The following is a 17793-nucleotide window of genomic DNA, read 5'->3' as shown; positions in this document are numbered from 1 at the left end:
TTAATAATTATATCTGTTAACTTCCAGTAACGACAAAGGTAGTTGAAGCCAAGATAGGTGATTCCAAACACTTAAAGGAAATAATATACAATCCACTGTGGTTTGCCCATTCTCTTCTTGTTCTGTTTTCATGGGAAACTGTATTTTCAGGCAAACTACTTGCTGCAAGTCAGATCTTCTGATCGTCTTTGGGGAGATGAGAAAAGGAAAAAGAAGTGCTAATACCCTTCAATGCAGCTGAGGACAATGTAGACAAAATACAATTCTCTCATGTGGAATGTTTTTGGTTTTGTTTGTTGTTTTTGCGTTTGTTTCTAGAAAAATATCTGTAAGACCCTTCCATGTATTCAGGACTCCCAAATGCCTTGCAACTTGCAGATTCTCCTAATCTCAGAGGATGGCTCTTGTTTAAAAACTGCACAATGTAAATGGTATCTGGTATTTAATGAAAAGCACTGAAATTGCTATATGGTGCCACAGATTCACTGCTGAACATGTCATGAGGCAACATTTTATAGGCATTGTAAAATCTTTTTACCACACACAGCTGCATTACCCCAAATTACTCAAATCTGCAGGGCATCTGAAACTCACTCTGTAACAGTAATAGGCTTTGCTGCTTAAAAAGTGATTATGACTAATGCACAAAAACAATTATCACTAAACGCAATTGCCAAGAATTAAGATTATATATATATATATATATTCATTCTCACTGAAATTGAGAAATCACCAGGAAAAACTAAGTGATTTTCAAAATGTATGGAATTATGAAGCAGAAATAGGAAAAAAATATATTTTAATCAGTCAGTTTACACAAGGAAGATTTTACTGGCAGTATCTTTTACAAACTCCAAAAGTTTATTGCTTTAATACACACTTTAGGTTAATTAGAGAAATTCTGGAAACATTAATGAGTAAAATTGCCCATATAGGGCTGGCCCTACAGCAAGAGGGGACAACATGAGGTGTCAGGAAGAGACTAAAAATGGAATCCAATGGACTTGGTCTCCAGTTGTGGTTCAGCCCTGGGCAACTCCTTTATCTCTCTGGGTCTTACCTTCTTCTTCCATGCAAAGTGACAACAACAACAACAAAAACATAAAACAAACAAACAAACAAAACTTTGAGCTAAGCATTATTAGGGCCTCTTCCTACCCTAACTTGCTATAATTTGATCTTAGGTGACCTAAGGTAGAAAAAGTTAGCTGTTCACCTTTGTCCTCCACCTTCTGAGAGAAAGCATGAAAGAAAACAGTGAAAGAGTTGGCACTGTGCTTTTCCTTTAAAGGGTTTTAGATGAAAGAAAGTGATTTGAATCATTTAAAATAGAATAAACAGTCTGATAAAAACAACATGGTGGGAAAGTGCAGAGGTAGTTCCAAAGGGGCTGTAAAGGTACACTGAGAACTGATATTAGAAAAATTAAAGTTAATAATAATTTTTATTTTTTCATATAAATATTGCAAAGAGTTTTAGGTGTTCAAGAAAGTCAACATTCTCCTCCCCTACCTGGCCTCACAATTATATGTTCACACTGTATATGTTCTAACAATGGAACATGAGTAGAAGTGCTATGTGCCACTATGGTGTCATGTCCATAGAACCCTCACCCTGACACTTTTCCATGCTCTTTTCTTTTGGCTAACTGAATGAAAGTCACCCCAAGTGAAAGCCCCAAGTGATGAAAGAATGCACCATCAGCTTGAGAGCTAAATCTAAATGAATTTGTGGAGAATTGTCATCTTGCCAACCCAAACCACTCAGCACATCAGGCAAACAAGACAGAAACTCAAACAGTTTAAACACTGCAAATTAATAGAATAGCTGATGACATATGAACTGTCAGCATAGTCAACTATCATCATTCACCACCTAGAGAGACATTGCTGTGGTGTGGTGGTGCCAGAAGGCAGAGTCCGTTGGAGCAGGATAAAAAAGTGGTTTACCATGAAAAGCAATGAGGATAGCCTACATTTATCCATGTAAGCAAGTTGAACATGTGTTCTGGGACTAAGGCCTGTGAGTTCAGGCTCTGGGATCAAAAGAACTGAACTTGCTTCCTGGACCCAGCCTTATAAGACATGTGACCTTGCACAGAAATGCTTGATACAAATTGTGTCATTTAATCCTCATAGTGACCCTATAAGGTGAATATTTTTGTTTATTCTATTTTAGAGACACGAAAACTAAGGCTTAAAGAACCCCTACATATTGTCTAAACTCAAACATGGTAAATGGTAAAACTGTAATTTAAACTCAGGTCTATCTGACCCAAAAGCATGGAGTATGTGCTTGGTTAGGAATGAAGTTGCTCAGTTACTTGGAACAACTAACAGCCATCTTCAAGTTCAGGCATGTGCTAAAAGGTCAAAGCTAAAAGCTCGGAAGACCGAATTGTTCTGAAATTGCACTGGGCTGTGCTATCTGGGAACATTGACGGGAAGGAATGATAGTCAGAGGCCTCTGAGCACAAAGCATCTTTGGCACTTTGATCATTAGGCCCATCACTACCTCACATCACACGAGGTGAAACTAATGTCCCTTGTCACAAAGAAATCCAGAAATAGTTATGAGTCCAAAAGAACAAGTCATTCCTAGCTGACATCTCTGCTATAGAAGCCAACTTCAAGTAAGTTACTGTTGTGTTTTATTGCATTTTACTAATTTCTTGCTTCAATGTAGAAATGGAAAGTCTCTCCAAAGTCCTCATAGGCTGTAACTAGGTGGTCTTAATGGGCTCCGGTTGGATAATTCGAGTAGGCCTTTTTTTGTGTGTGGCTTCCACTGCCCTTGCAATTCTGGCCAAGATGAAAGTCACGTGATTTTGTTAAAGGACTTATCGAGTCACACATAATTGAATATCTACTGTGGACTAGGCAGTTTTCTAGGAAATTGGAATCCTGGGAAACAGAAGACATGGCTCCTGTATTTAAAGAATACTTCACCTAGTAGAGAAGGCACACAAGTAAAAGACTATTTAGTTGTGGTGTAAATGTTTAGAACTTGGGGCAAGAGAGAGGCTACATCAGTTGGAATCCTAACTCTTTTAGTTACTACTTGTGTGTAGACTTGGGCAAGTTACCTCACCTCTAAATGCATCAGTTCACTCATCTGTAAAATGGAAAAATGCCTCATAGGATTGTTAAAACAATTAAATGAGCTAATATATTTGAGGTTAGTTAGTGTTAGCTTTTTATGATAGCCTGATGAGCATTTGAAAAGAGAGAAATTAAACACATCAGAACAGTTGGCTTTGTCACTTTAGGCTTCCCATTGGAGGTGATAATGGAATTGAGCATTAAAGACTGAGTAGGCATTAACAGGGAACTCAAAGTTATAAAGTCCTTCGAGGTAGAAGGTGGCATGTACATGGACACTGCAAAAGAGCTCATTACAATATTAGGGAACCTCCAAGAAGTCACATATGGCTGGACAGCAGTGCATCTGGGGCAGGTAAAATAGTTGAGGCTGGAAAGAAAGGCAGGAGCCTCTCACAAGGAGCCTATCAGTGAGGATCAGAGTTCAGGCTCATCCCTGGAGTCAGGTAAGGCCTGACTCCAGGAATGACAGCCTTTAAGCATGGCAGTGATAGATGGGTGCCAGTAGATTGATATTGGATCAACAGCCCTGATGCTGTCTGAGGCAGTGGCATTTTATGAAGATGGGCATAAATGTGTGTTGACTCACAAGTACTGTCTTTCCTCTGCCCTGTTAGTATGTGCAGGTACTAAAAACCAGAAATATTTACATGACACCTGAGAAAAGTGAAGCCCTCTGTGTTCTGTTACCCACCTCAGATTTCACCCTTTCTCCCAGTCTCATATAAACTAAGAACTGAAAGGATCTTCCGTCCATGCCTGCCCCGAGGGTACCATAAGGGCAGAGTGCTGAATTCAGTGCAATGGAGTTGAGAAGAAAGTAAAAGATCAGGTCTTTGTCCTGGTGATGTTGTATTCTAAGTGGATGAGAGAAAAAAAAAAGTCATACAGAAGTACATAATAACATATGTGAAAACTAGTTCCTAAGCACATAAGCTTCTCATCCACAGTAGTGTGTCTTCAAAGTACAGTTGGCTGGCACCAGTATCAGACTTACATGGAATCCTTGTTTAACATGCACATGGCTGAGCCCCACTAAGCCCTGATGAATGAGAATCTGCATTTTTAATAAGTATTTCAGCCAATCTACAACACATTAACGTTAAAAAACAACCTATCTACATCATCCCTTATTTTAAATAAGCATGCACAGTTTATGTACATCAATGATCAACAAACTAAGAAGTATTATCTATTTGGAAAAATTCTACTCCCTCAACTTTAGGGAGGGATGATTCTTATACTTTTATGCCTCATCCCTTTCATATTATTCTGTTCTCATGCTGCTAATAAAGACATACCCGAGACTGAGTAATTTATAAAGGAAAGAGGTTTAATTGACTCACAGTTCAGCGTGATTTTAGAGGCCTCAGGAAACTTATAATCATGGTGGAAGGGGACGCAAACGTCCTTCTTCACATGGTGACAGAATGGAGAAGTGCAAAAGGGGAAAAGCCGCTTATAAAACCATCAGATCTCTTGAGAACTCACTCACTATCATGAGAACAGCATGGAGGTAACCACCCCCATGATTCAATTACCTCCAACTGGATCCCCCCCATGACGTGGGGATTATGAGAACTACAATTCAAGATGAGATTTTCGTGGGGACACAGCCAAACCATATCACCTTTCATAGGGCATTTAAACCTTTCAACATTATGAACCAAGGTTAACCGTGACAGATAAGAGAATCATACAAGTAACTGGTTTAAATGGTAAGAAATTTCAGTATTTCCCAGCACAGTAACCGTGTTTGAAAGAAGATCACACTTCTACAAAATGACTTCCATTTAGGAACAGCCTTTTCATTGTGAAGTATCTATAGCTGCCAGTACTAAATCCATGGGATATAAAGAGGGAAACAGGAATAAGATATAATCTCTGCCCTAAGGGGGCCATAGACTTTTATTATATTTCCTTATTTTTTAGTCAGAAGAAGGGGATAGGGGAAAGATATGTACATAATATCAGATGAGCACAACTAGAGATGCTACTGAGACTCTGGAAGCTGAGTGGTAGAAAACCTCAAAATATTAAAATTAGGGAAGGTCTTATAAAGGAGGTTACTCCTGAGCAGATGCTGACAGAAAATAGGATGCTCTTCCCTAAGGCATCAAATGGAGGAAAGGAATTGCAGGCTGGGACTCCCATACAGCAAGGCAGAGCAGCATGCCGTGGGGGAAACATTAGTCCCTGCCTTTCCTTTGAGGGCTCCCACCACACAGCCTTCTTCATAAAACTTAGGTGATCTGACCAAATAGTCTTACATATGTCAGACTTGCACCATTTATATGTGAATAGGGATACTTTGCCTTCAAACATCAAAAAATTAAAGTTAACCTAAATAATTTCATTTAAAATCAATTAGCATTTTCATTTACTTTGACTGATAAAGGAAAAGCCTACATTTTCTTTACAGAAAGACATTTCAAGACATCCTGTACAAATTACTAAAAGGAAAAACAACACAATATTGTAATTAGGTTAACTATATTTCCTCAGTCCTCCCTCTGGCCACCTCCTTCCCAAATAGATCACTTTAGAAAAACTAGCAGTTTTTCAAAACAAAATATGTTGGTGTATCTTGCAGCCAAATAATATGAATTGACAGGGCACAATAATATGAGCCAACCTTGAACTGATAAATATGCCCAGTAAAAAATGTAGCTTGAGCAGCTCTGTTGATCATTTCAAATGTTAATGGTAATATGCTTGTTTACTATTGAGATATTTATGACTAATGGTGTGATGTTATTTAAATTCACAACATTCATTAATTTCAGCTGTTTTTCATCATTAGGAAAAATAATTCAACAGAAACTTCAATATTTTTTAAGAGCAACATATGAAGCAACACCAGAGTGCCACCAATCACAGAAAGCCCCTTCCTCAGACTCGGTTCTGCCAAAACCAAGCCCTCCAAAAAAGACTTCCTCTGGGTAACTTCTGGGTTGCATTCAGATTTTTAAAGACTTAGAAAGAACTCTTCTAATTCCTCAAGTTAACTTGGTATCAGAACATGATTAGTCCTATTGTGGTTATGATTAGCAATATATAAAGGCCACATTTATGCCCCATGTAAAGGAGGTCAGATGACGAAAGTGATTTTTTCCCTTGGGTTCATGGGTGACTCAAGACTATTGTAATGTTCACATTTTATAACAGGAAATAGAAAGTTAATTGATAGCTATTTAGAGCCATCAAAATCCTTTTTTAATAAACCTAGTAAGGCAATAAAGAATTACTTTGTGTAAGATTAGAAAGACCATAGAAAATAATTTATTATGACTGATTTCCATATGGGTTGCTGAGCCAACAGACGACTGGCGCTAATTGTTGACTTAAACTCAGTCAGTGTAACTCCAAGTCAAAATGTTTCCTGTGGTTTGAGATTGGCTTCAGCCTTTTACCTCCAAGAATGGAAGGACATGAAGGTTCCACAGGATATCTGCTCTACTTTTTCCTTTTTTTTTTTTTCCTAAAAAGATCTTAATGTTGTGTGAGGTCAGGGGTTTTATTTTTCTCTGTTCTACATAATCCTGTCTTTATCCATGCTTATGGATGTGGAAAGAGCTACATTTATAGCCATCCTTATCTAAAGCTCACTGACTTGTTGATTCAGAATAAGGTTAAAGAACACAGTTTTTGTTACCAGTTACTTAAGCAGTAAGTAATATACAGATACTAATTATAAACTATTGCCAATCTAATATGTGATGGCAAATGACATAATCAGACTTTGGTTGCCTTGGTATGTTAAAAAGAAGAGATCTCACTCTGTGATGATCAATTAATCCATGGACTGTCCTGTGTTTTACAGTCACGATTATCTAATCTGGATAAAATATACACATTTGCAGAATCACGGTGACCTAAAAATGCAGTCACCAACTGCCTGCCGATAAAGATGAACATCATTTGGTTGATTAACAATAACAATAAAATACTTAAATGAAGATGCCTGAAACTGCAAGAAGAAAGAGGTGGGGAGGCATTAGCAGAATGCCCTGTGGAAGAGAATTCATGATCAGGTGTTCTTCATGGCTCTTATGAGAGATCATTGAGCTCAGCTCTGGGACATCTGGAACTAGATGGCGGACTTATTCCTGAATTTAAGCCAAGAGTATGTGAAGAAACAACCTGCTTCTAGTTCACAAGAAAACCTCTGAAATTTAGTAAAAACCAAGGAGAAAGAGAAAACAGAGAGTGAGGGATAAGTGATGTCTGGAGTGCCAAATTTGGCATCGGGAGAATGGTTGGAATAGATTGTGAACTCTTAGCAAAAGAGACCATTCTGGGCTTGCTGAGCTCCGGCTCCCGCGGAGCTCGCGCCAGGCTCCCGGGAAAGGACGGGGAGTGTTACCGGGGAGCAGCTGCTCCATTGCACCTCGAGGCCCCGATCGGGCTGGGCCGGCGGCCTCCCTCCCTTCACCTTTCCTCTCCTGGCGGGCCCGGCGGCGGGCGAGTGACTGCGGCCATGCCTGAAAGGCGACTCTTCTGATTCAAGATGACCAACGAAGAACCTCTTCCCAAGAAGGTTCGACTGAGTGAAACAGACTTCAAAGTTATGGCAAGAGATGAGTTAATTCTAAGATGGAAACAATATGAAGCATATGTACAAGCTTTGGAGGGCAAGTACACAGATCTTAAACTCTAATGATGTAACTGGCCTAAGAGAGTCTGAAGAAAAACTAAAGCAACAACAGCAGGAGTCTGCACACAGGGAAAACATCCTTGTAATGCGACTAGCAACCAAGGAACAAGAGATGCAAGAGTGTACTACTCAAATCCAGTACCTCAAGCAAGTCCAGCAGCCGAGCATTGCCCAACTGAGATCAACAATGGTAGACCCAGCGATCAACTTGTTTTTCCTAAAAATGAAAGGTGAACTGCAACAGACTAAAGACAAACTGGAACAAGCCTAAAATGAACTGAGTGCCTGGAAGTTTACACCTGATAGGTAAACAAATCATACTCCCCAGTTAAGACTTCCCTGACAGTCCCACTACGAGAAAGCTGTGGTGGGACAGCCAAGTACTCGTTTCCACACCAAGACTCAGACTTTTGAGCCAAAAAAAAAAAAAAAAAAAAAAAAAAAAAAAAAAAAAAAGCCACATTCTTACACTGTCCAGCTTGTAATGGTTAATGTAAAACTTACCAGATGAACTTTGTGTTTCAGCTTTTTTCTTTTCCCCTTCCCCTTGCTTCAGAGGCCTGATGGCGTCGGACTATTCCGAAGAAGTGGCCACCTCCGAAAAATTCCCCTTCTAGAACATGTAGACACTTGAGAAATGTTTCTGTTTGAAGAAAATAGAGGGAGAAACAGAAGTCTTAAGTCTGTGGCACACTGTGTCTTCAGACAGTTTGAAGGAATGAAAACCTAGAGATTTTAAATCATGAAGTGAACATGTAGAATTCCAGTAAAATGTAAAAATGAAATATGCATCATTCTTAACCTTGAGCATAGTGACTTAGAGACACTGTGTATCAGTTTTGCCAATAAGACTGTGGACTTCATGATTGTTGTTGAACTTCTGGGTCAGAACTCAAATGAGGTGAATTTTGCCTTTAAAGGGTTTATTTGCTGAGAACCAACTTTTAATAGTCATGAGAGAATCAAATAATAGATGTCCGTATAAGTAGCACATATATTTAACCATTTAGTTTGGGGCTCTGTATTACTTGCTTGAGCCTTAATCAATGTGGTTTTATTCAATGGTTTGTTCTTTGAATGGTTGCAAAAACTGTAGATAATCTTACTGAGGACTGTGCAGACATGAAGGTGTGGTATCAAACTTCAGGTTGAAACTATTTGAAGCATTATAAACATTAATTTCACAACTAGATTGTATAAGGATATTAGCTGTGATGAGACTCACTGCATTATTTTTTTTAGTGAATTTTATAAAATCCCCATTCCATTCAACAGGCACATGTTTAAAAGAGCATTGTCATTGGTGTTAATGGAGGAATGTGTTCCTTCATTGTATTTGGGCCTTTTGTATTGCGCTTTGATATTAAATTAAATGTGCCTTGAAATAGTTGTTGTTTTTTTTAAGTTCAAAGAATATTATGGTGATTTTGTTGTACTCTTTAACATTTTAATTTGGGGCTGGGAGGGCCTGTGGAGAGCAATTTCATTTTGGAAATACTGTTGCTGTGCTCTTCAAAGTGAAGGAAAAGGCGCTGTGCCTCAATTTTAAAAGACCTACATAAAAGACAAGGAGACTTGACACTTGTTACTTTTATGACACTTTGTCCCTGGGTATTGCAGTAGAAAGTAATGTGGGACAGCTTCACAGGGTGCCTGCCAGAAGATAATGTGTTGGAACAGTGGGCTGGCCTATGTAAGACATTTTATGAATTGAAAAAAGTATACTGATCATTTCTAGCAAATTCATTTAATCATTTAGATAAATGAGGCATTATTTTCTTCATGCTTCCATCCAATCCTGGAGGTGAATTTTTTCTGTCAGATCATTCTGTAAGTCACCAATTCAAATTTTCACTTGGTGATAATGGAGTCTAAGATGAACGGAAGATAAATGTTCCAGTTTGTCCCAACGTTGAAGTGCAGTTTTAACAAGGGTGACTTAAGTTCCCTCTTAATCATTCAAATCAATTGTAAGTATCATATGTTTGTGCTTTAGGGAACTGACTGTGGGGCAGAGGGTGGGTTGAAGAAGTGGTTTGTGTGACTTTTCAGCAAGAAATCTGCATCTAAAATTCTCACTATTTGTGAGGTTTGGAGGGTAAGTAACCAGATCTGTTTGAAATTAGCTTATGTGCTTGCATTAAGGCTTTTGTAAATATTTTATGCCATTTAAGTTCAGAGTAGAAATGGCCTAAGTATCTTTTTAGTAGATTTTAGTAGAAAAGTAATCCATAAAATGTATTATTAACATGTACTCAAATTTAGCAGGCATCTTTCTTTGCCACTTAGGTAACACTCATGAGTTCTATGGTTTTTTTCTTGTCATTGTTAAAATTTTCTCTTTTAATAAGATAATACATGCTTGTGTATAAAATTGAAATACTGTTGAGAAAGGGGGAGATGAAAAGTGAGTGTCACCCCTGGATGTGACCTTGACATCCTCATTCTGTTCTCCAGGAGCAGTAACTGCTATTACTTTTTCTTGGGTATCATGAAGATAATTTCTATGCATATACGGTCATTTTATGTATATTGTTTTAAACAAATGTGATAACACCATAAACACAGATGAATTGCACCTTGTTTTTTTTTACTTGGTCTCTTTGGCATTTTTCCATTTTTTAGTGTATCTAGACAACTGCATTTTTAATGGTTACATAATGTATTTGCGTTATATTAAGGAATCATGATTTATTTGAATCACTTATAAATGGATTTTTTTTTTCCATAAAATTGGCTGTAAGCCAGAGTATATCAGGTACTATAAATACATCACTAATTTGAAACACATAATGGCTCAGGCAATCCCCTGTCTGGAATATTTCCAGCAGTGGAATGGGTTTTGCTTTGGGTTGCGCACACGCGCGTGTGTGTTTGTGTGTCTTTGCTTTACTGTTTTTCTGTTTTAATTTTGAGGAAGAAAGATTCCCAGAAATAACCTGTCCAGTTCAGTTAAAATATTTCATTTATGTGAGAATGTACACATTTTAGAGTGTTTAGAGGTATATCTTTCAAAGTGCTTTCTATTATGTTTGTGGGTTAATTGATTTTAGGAATGGGTTGATTTTTTTGTTTGTAATTTTAAAAAATTATTCAAAAACAATTACTTGTAATTAAATTATTTTAAAAAAAGAGACCATTCTGATCAGCTACTACTGCATTATAAACCACCCCAAATTTAAAACAATTATTTGTTAACATCTCCCATATTTCATAAATTGATGGGCTCACCTGAGAAGTTCTTGCTTGGGGACTTTTGTAAAATTGTAGTCAGATGTTGGCTGGGACTACAGTCATCTCAAGTCTTGACTGGACTTGATGTTTATCCAGTCCAGCCATGGCTGGCAGCTGATGCTGGCTGTCAGCGGGGAGCTCAGCTGGAGCTTTCCACTGAGGTGCCCTACACATGACCCCTCCATGTAGCTTAGGTTTTATATTGTGAGTTAGCTGGGATTTTAGGGGGAGAGTTCCAAAAAGGAGCTTCCAAAGAGATCCAGTGAAAAATGTAAGAAATTCTAATGACCTAGCCTCTGAAAATCAGACCATCATTTCTGCCACATTATATCGGTCAAGCAAGTCACTAAATCCAGCTTAGATTCAAATAAAGGGAAATGGGGCTCTATCCCTTGACATTAGGAGCAACATGTGTACATAGAAAGGAAAGGAATTGATAGTAGTAATCTTTGGAGAGTCACATAGAGGCATTGTTTCTGTCTTGAACACATGAAACAATCTGTAGATCCTTCATGATGGATGTGTATTCTATGCATATGATGTGACCACAAATATTGGAACAAAGCAAAGGGAGCATTCAAATAAGATCATATTGACCCTCCAATGAAAACTAATCAATATTTCCATTATACTGAGAATAAAGTTCAAATTTCTTACCATGGCCTGCAAAGCCCTTTATGATTTGCTCCATTCCAACTTCTCTGACTTCTTGTCCTCCCGCTCTTTCCCTTGCTTACTTTGCTCTAGTCAGGCTACCTTTCTCGCTTTGCTTGCAACAATCCAAGCTCATTGTGTTGTCAATTATGCTATCTCCTTTTGGAAAACTCTGCTCCCAGATCTTCCAACATCTAATTTCTGCACTTTATCCAAGTTTCTGTGCAAAAAGTCTCTTCAGAAACGGCATCCCTTAAGCACCCTCTTCAGTGATCACTCGCCTTGTGCCACTTACTTGTCTTCATGTCTTCATGATCTGAGACTCCCTTGTTCATCTTTCTGTTTAGTTTTAGTGTCAGTTCCCCTTATCAGCCCATAAGCCCCACTGGAGCAGGCATCCGACTCATCTTGCTCACTTCCATTCTTGCAGGACCAGGAACAGTATTGGTACATAGTGATACCCAGTCCATATCATTGAATTGATGACTGTGCCTGAGCTTTATTTTCAGTTGGTTATCATTAGAAATGTCCTAAATATCCTTTAAAAATTATGTGAGCCTTATGTGTAATTCATTCAGCATTCACTTCTACCTATGATTACCCAACACCTTTCAAAATTATTTTTTCCTATTTATTTTCTGGATCCCATATTTTTTTTTCCCTGCTCATAATTTGGTGTTTGTTACCTTAAAATCACATTATAATCTCACTAGACTACTTACATTTCTTTTGGAAACCTGGATTCTCTCTCTATATCTTTCTGGAATGCTGTTTCCTCCTTTATTCCTCCAGCTCAGTACCTTTTATCCCTGAACACTTGTTTCATTTATCTATTCATTTGAAAAGACTTACCCTAACAGCCATCTTCACTTTCCATTTTCGAATCCTTTTTGGATTCACTTTTTTGTTGTAAACTATGGTACAGTGAGGCAAGTGCAGCTCCTCTCCTCCACCTTTGAGTTCTTTGGCAACATGGGCATCATCTTATTTGTTTCTAGAGTTCTTGTACCAAGTCTAGTGCTTGGCACACAGCATATACTCCATAAGTACTTCTGGAACTGGATAGAATTAAATTGAAACAAAGGAAAGGAGGAAAACAACAGGGAATTGGACAGTGGTAGGTAATGTCAAGAAACCAAGAAAACGTTGGCTTCATCTTCCTTTTATACACACTAATTTATTTTTACTCTGGTCCAATTATATGTGCTTTGTTAGAAATGTCACCATTGTTCAATATGTTAAGAAAATAAATTAAAACTTCAGAGTTATTTAGAAGGCAGGCATGAAATCAAGCATTTTCTACACTGCTTTTTTGTCATATTCTGTACTCCTCCTTCTGTTCATTTGCATTTTCATGCTCAGTCTACTGGGTGCAGGTGCAGAAAGCAGGCACCGGGGTATTCTATAGAATTCAATGTTATCTCTGATAAATGAGGATTTCTAGCTATGTATTTTTATAACTGTAAATTTCCCTCCTTTTCATGTCTACTTAGGTGCATCTACATTTATGAAATTATATCATTTGTGTGTAGTTTGGAGGGTATCTTTCACAGGTATATAGAAATTGGATGTGATAGCTATCTCAATACATGAAACTAAGTTATTGGCAATATTTTTTTTTACTTTAAAGGGAACATATTGATACCACATTGCAAGAGATTAAATATATAAATGAAATACTTTCCAAAACATTGCTAATGTGGGCTCTTTTTTTTTTTTTAAGAAAAAGACTGAAAATAAAAGCAGTCTCCCAGCAAGCTAATTAAGCCTTATTTTGTTCATTTCATACAGTGAGCATTTAGAATTGCACCTAAACAATCTTCAGTTAAGCACAGTCATTTAACCCTCTTTAACTGTCCTGGTGTGTGGCCCCTTTGAAATGCCCAATAATCAAAGTTTTCCAGGTGGGAAAGACAGCACAAATAAAAAGTGACAGACTTAGCTGTCCTACAAAGCTTGCAACACTTTCAAGGTTTATCAGCTATTTCACAATATAGATTGATGAACAATTGTACGATAAGTTTTTCTGCAGTCTGCAAAATTTGGATCAGTTGATGGTGGGGGATGATGGATGATTTAAGTCAATGGAAAGAAAAACAGACCTAATTAATAGTAGAAATTATGATTTTGTGGTAGCTTGGAAAACAAGGAATTGTGCTTTCTGGTCCAAGATTTTCTATGAAGTGAAAGTGGCTACTTAAGAAATACACTTCAGTTCTTTGCACGTATATTTCTTCATTGAAAAGATGGAACTAGTGTCAAGTTTTTAAATACTACAGTGGAATAAGTTTTAATGTGTACTATAGACTACAGACTAAATCTTGCACTAATCCTTTCACTTTCAGAAAGGGTACAGATACTCCTCCTTCAAATGCCCACCACTTTCATCAGTGCATGTCTATTAGAAGCCAAGACAGATGTACCACATTTAACTGCTCCTCAGCTGTACCACATTTAACTGCTCCTCAGCTGTATGGCTTACTCTGTAATCTAATGCCAGCTCCTATAAAATTCAAGCTGTAGCAAGTAACCTTGCAAAATATATCTGAGCAGTTTTGTCTCTTTGAGTTTATGAAAAACAACAGAAAAGTCAGTAGAACATATCCAGGTTTGGTATAGACTATCAAATCACTCCTTTTAGATAATGATAGGCTCTTGGTCATCATTTGTGGAAGCCAGTTCTTGCATCAGATGGACAAAAAGGGCTTCTAATAGATTTTTCATGTTTAAATTTTGTATACATTTACACCAGTGAGAAATATTTTCTTATTTCCCAAACTCCCAAACACTTCATCTATGTTTCAATTTTGTCATTTATCACATCTTGCTTGCTTCATTTTTTAAGTATTCATATGTCTTTCCTTATTTTTCCTACTTGATTGAAAGCTCCCAGAGGACAAGGTCATCTAATTCAGCTTTTTATTTACCCAGGAAATGAGAGGATGCAAGGTGAGGACTCCATATTTATTTAATATATACATAAATGGATAGATAACTTTGAGAGATTACATGGTATGAATTCATTTTTGAATGTAGTAAACAAAAATATAATCAGCTAAGATCTAAAGTTATATGGAGAAGATCATCTAATTTCAGTCACCTGAATTTGTGACCAGAGGTCAACCTAAAATATACAAGAAACCAGAACGTGGGCATTTAGTATTTTAACATGCTCATTTAAAAGGAACTCAGAAATTATTTGATAGAGATGCCAGATATTGCCAGTTGTCATACTACATTGAGAACAATGTTCAGACCAAATCTGTGCTCAGCAACAAAGAATAGTAAAATGTTGATGAGTAGAGGCATACCTTTGAAATATCCAATCAGATTCAGATACTTTATTTTGAAAATCATGAGATGGAGACCACAGAGGCTGGGTCAGCTTTCTAAAGTCACATAGTAGTAGCCAGTTGTTATCAAGATTCCAATCAAGAGCTTAGTTCTCAAGACCCTAGAAGGGCCCTAGTGGGGAGGAGTCTAATGAAAATGATCCTGCTGAAATAAGCAAAAATCCTCATCCAACTCGGAAGTAACCAAGCCTCCCAACTTGAGCCCCCAACCTGACCCAAGGTTCTATCACTGTCAATGTCCATGGTTATTAAAGTTACAGGGGATGGAGGGTGACAAAAGTACTGGAGTGAAAGAGCAGGATCTACCCTAACAAGCCCGAGCTTCCCAACACCAATGAAGACTGCGTTGAAAGGCACAGGAGTCAACAGAAAAGAATGTCAGTGGCACCTCCAGACACCAGTATATCTCCATGGGACATTCTTCTTGGTGCTGCTTTAGCACAGACCCAATTCCCAAATTCAAAATATTTTGCTGCTCTAGCTCTAACTTCTACTCATAGGCCTAGTTGCTCATAAACAAAACAAAACTTATTTATATGTTCTATATGGACAATTTCACACATACCGAAAGTATGGAGAATAGTATGATAAAATCTCTTGTACCCATCCTCCAGTAAGACTTTTCTCAATGCTTGTATTCATCATATCTGTGTCTCCCCAGCCCATTTCATCATTTTGTCATGTGTGACTAATCCGCCAGCCTTAACCTAGACTAACAAGCAACTCACATTCAGATCAGATTCAGGCACTTTATTTTTAAGATAATAAGATGGATACTACAGAAGCAGAGATTTCTAAAGTCACATAGCAGTAGCCAGTTGTTATCAAGGTTCCAATCAAGAGCTCAGTACTCAAGACTCAAGAAGGGTCCAGATGGGGAGGAGTCTAATGAAAAAGATCCTGCTGAAATAAGAACTTTGTCTGATTTATCATAACCTTCCCAAGACTTGTATCTTGCCTCAACCCCAGCCCAACAGGCTATCACTTCTAAATTTGTCCATTCACTCATTTTCCTCTTTCATTCATCAAAGTTTAATTTAGCATTTATTAGGTACTCGGGTACTGTGCTTACTGTTAGAGATACAGTAATTGATAGCTGTCAGCTGCCATCCTGACAGCTGGAGATAATGTATGATCTAATAGAGGTATGCTCTAAGTACTACAAGGTCTTTGGAAGGAGACTGTGGGTCTTTTCCACTATGGCTAAGAGTAGGAAATAGTTACAAAGGCAGAACTAAATCCTAAATTCTATTGCACTTCTATAACATCAGTTATCTACTGGGAAGGTATTGCATTTCTATAACATCAGTTATCTACTGATGTTACTACATGATAGCTTTTGATGAGATATATGTTATTTATTAGCATAATATGCAATTGAGCCTGTATTTCAGATGAAATAATTTGTATGCCATTTGTGTGGCACTGCACATGAATGTACAACTCCCTCCAAAATCAGTTAGGTAATATGTCCTGACTAAAATGGAAATGAGGAGTAGTGCTAGGAAATGAAGATGTCACACTACTTCTAAGTAGTGAGAATGATATTGCAGAGAAAACCATATGGTGAACCATTGAGAGATATGAGTTCTATTATTGCCACAGCCTGCAATTAGATGGTGACATTGGGCCAGTACTTACTATTCTCTGACTCTCAGCTCTTCCATTGTAAAATATACAAGTTGTATTTAATAATCCGTAAGATTTCCAATATGTTATATAACTATACTTTTCTCCAGCTTGATCTTAAGAGAGAGTAAATGGCTGCCATCATGTTATGGCTAAGATTGCCTGTGTGGTGCAATTACTCCACTAGGCTCCACTTTCTGGGAGCTGACACTAGAACACATATACCTTCCATAAAGCATGGCCATGTAATTCCTCATAAATATGTCATGCACTGTGACAGTCAAAATGCTGTTTCATGCATCATCTCTTTCCACTTACAAAGGTTGCTGGATCAGGTATCAGTGTTCTCCCACTTTAAGAAGAGAAAAATTGAGACTACAACAGCCACCCAATATCATTTGAAAGGTAATTGTCTTTTCACTACTTTTCAAATGCCCACATATAAATTACCTTTCTGACATACAGTAGGTACTTCCACCACCTTTACTTTCTTTTTTCTGTTTTAAAGTTCTTGTTAGATTTGATGTTAGAACAGGGTTAGTCAGAGGTATAGACATGTATAGATGCATTTTATGCTGTACTGAAGGTACAGTCTGAAACAATTACGTATAAATAGTTTAAATAGCTTTTAAATCAAATTTTAAATATTCTTAGGGTATATTCAACAGAGACAACTTTTATACAGTAAATAATTGCACCTCATGGCACTCTTGCCCCAATGATTCATTCTGGAAACTTAATTTTTCCACTATAATGTGTACTAAAATAGAAGCATAACTGCATTGCAATGTGGCCCATACGGGCTTCCCGATGAGACCATCTCCTCTTCAGTAACGTCCTGCTGAATTTGGGGGTTCAGAACCTAAAGCCACCTTGCTTTGTTCAACACATTCTCTCTGCTGTTGCACCTATTTGGAGGCCCCATACTTCTTGGTTGCTGTGCTGTTCTTACATAATTTTAAGTCAATTAAAATTATTAGTGCAGTTTTAATAGCCAGTGCTCCCTCAGGCCAGGTAACAAATGGTGCAATTTGAAGAAAATTGAATAAATAAAATAAGAAAGAGACAAATAAAATAATAGTCTAGGAAAGGAATGAGAAAAATAGTCTGTTAGCAAAGCTATCTATATTAAAATACTAACACTACTACTAATACTACTAATAAT

The 17793-nt window shown here is 37.6% G+C and overlaps 1 long non-coding RNA gene and 1 pseudogene across 1 annotated transcript in view; one reads left to right on the top strand and one right to left on the bottom strand.

Moving 5' to 3' along the window:
- LOC134761522 (uncharacterized) overlaps positions 1–8398 on the bottom strand; it is an 84113-nt gene extending 75715 nt beyond the window's left edge. The window contains exon 1 of the long non-coding RNA XR_010140222.1: positions 8263–8398. This is a non-coding gene — a long non-coding RNA (uncharacterized LOC134761522). The remainder of the gene's footprint in view (positions 1–8262) is intronic.
- LOC100936490 (pre-mRNA-splicing regulator WTAP-like) lies at positions 7423–9106 on the top strand (annotated as a pseudogene).
- Positions 9107–17793: the final 8687 nt, after the last annotated feature.

The sequence above is a fragment of the Pongo abelii genome, chromosome 5, assembly GCF_028885655.2.
Source record: "Pongo abelii isolate AG06213 chromosome 5, NHGRI_mPonAbe1-v2.0_pri, whole genome shotgun sequence".
Lineage (NCBI taxonomy): Eukaryota > Metazoa > Chordata > Mammalia > Primates > Hominidae > Pongo > Pongo abelii.
Note: the sequence above shows the minus strand (reverse complement) of the source record. Positions and strands in the feature narration are given on the sequence as shown.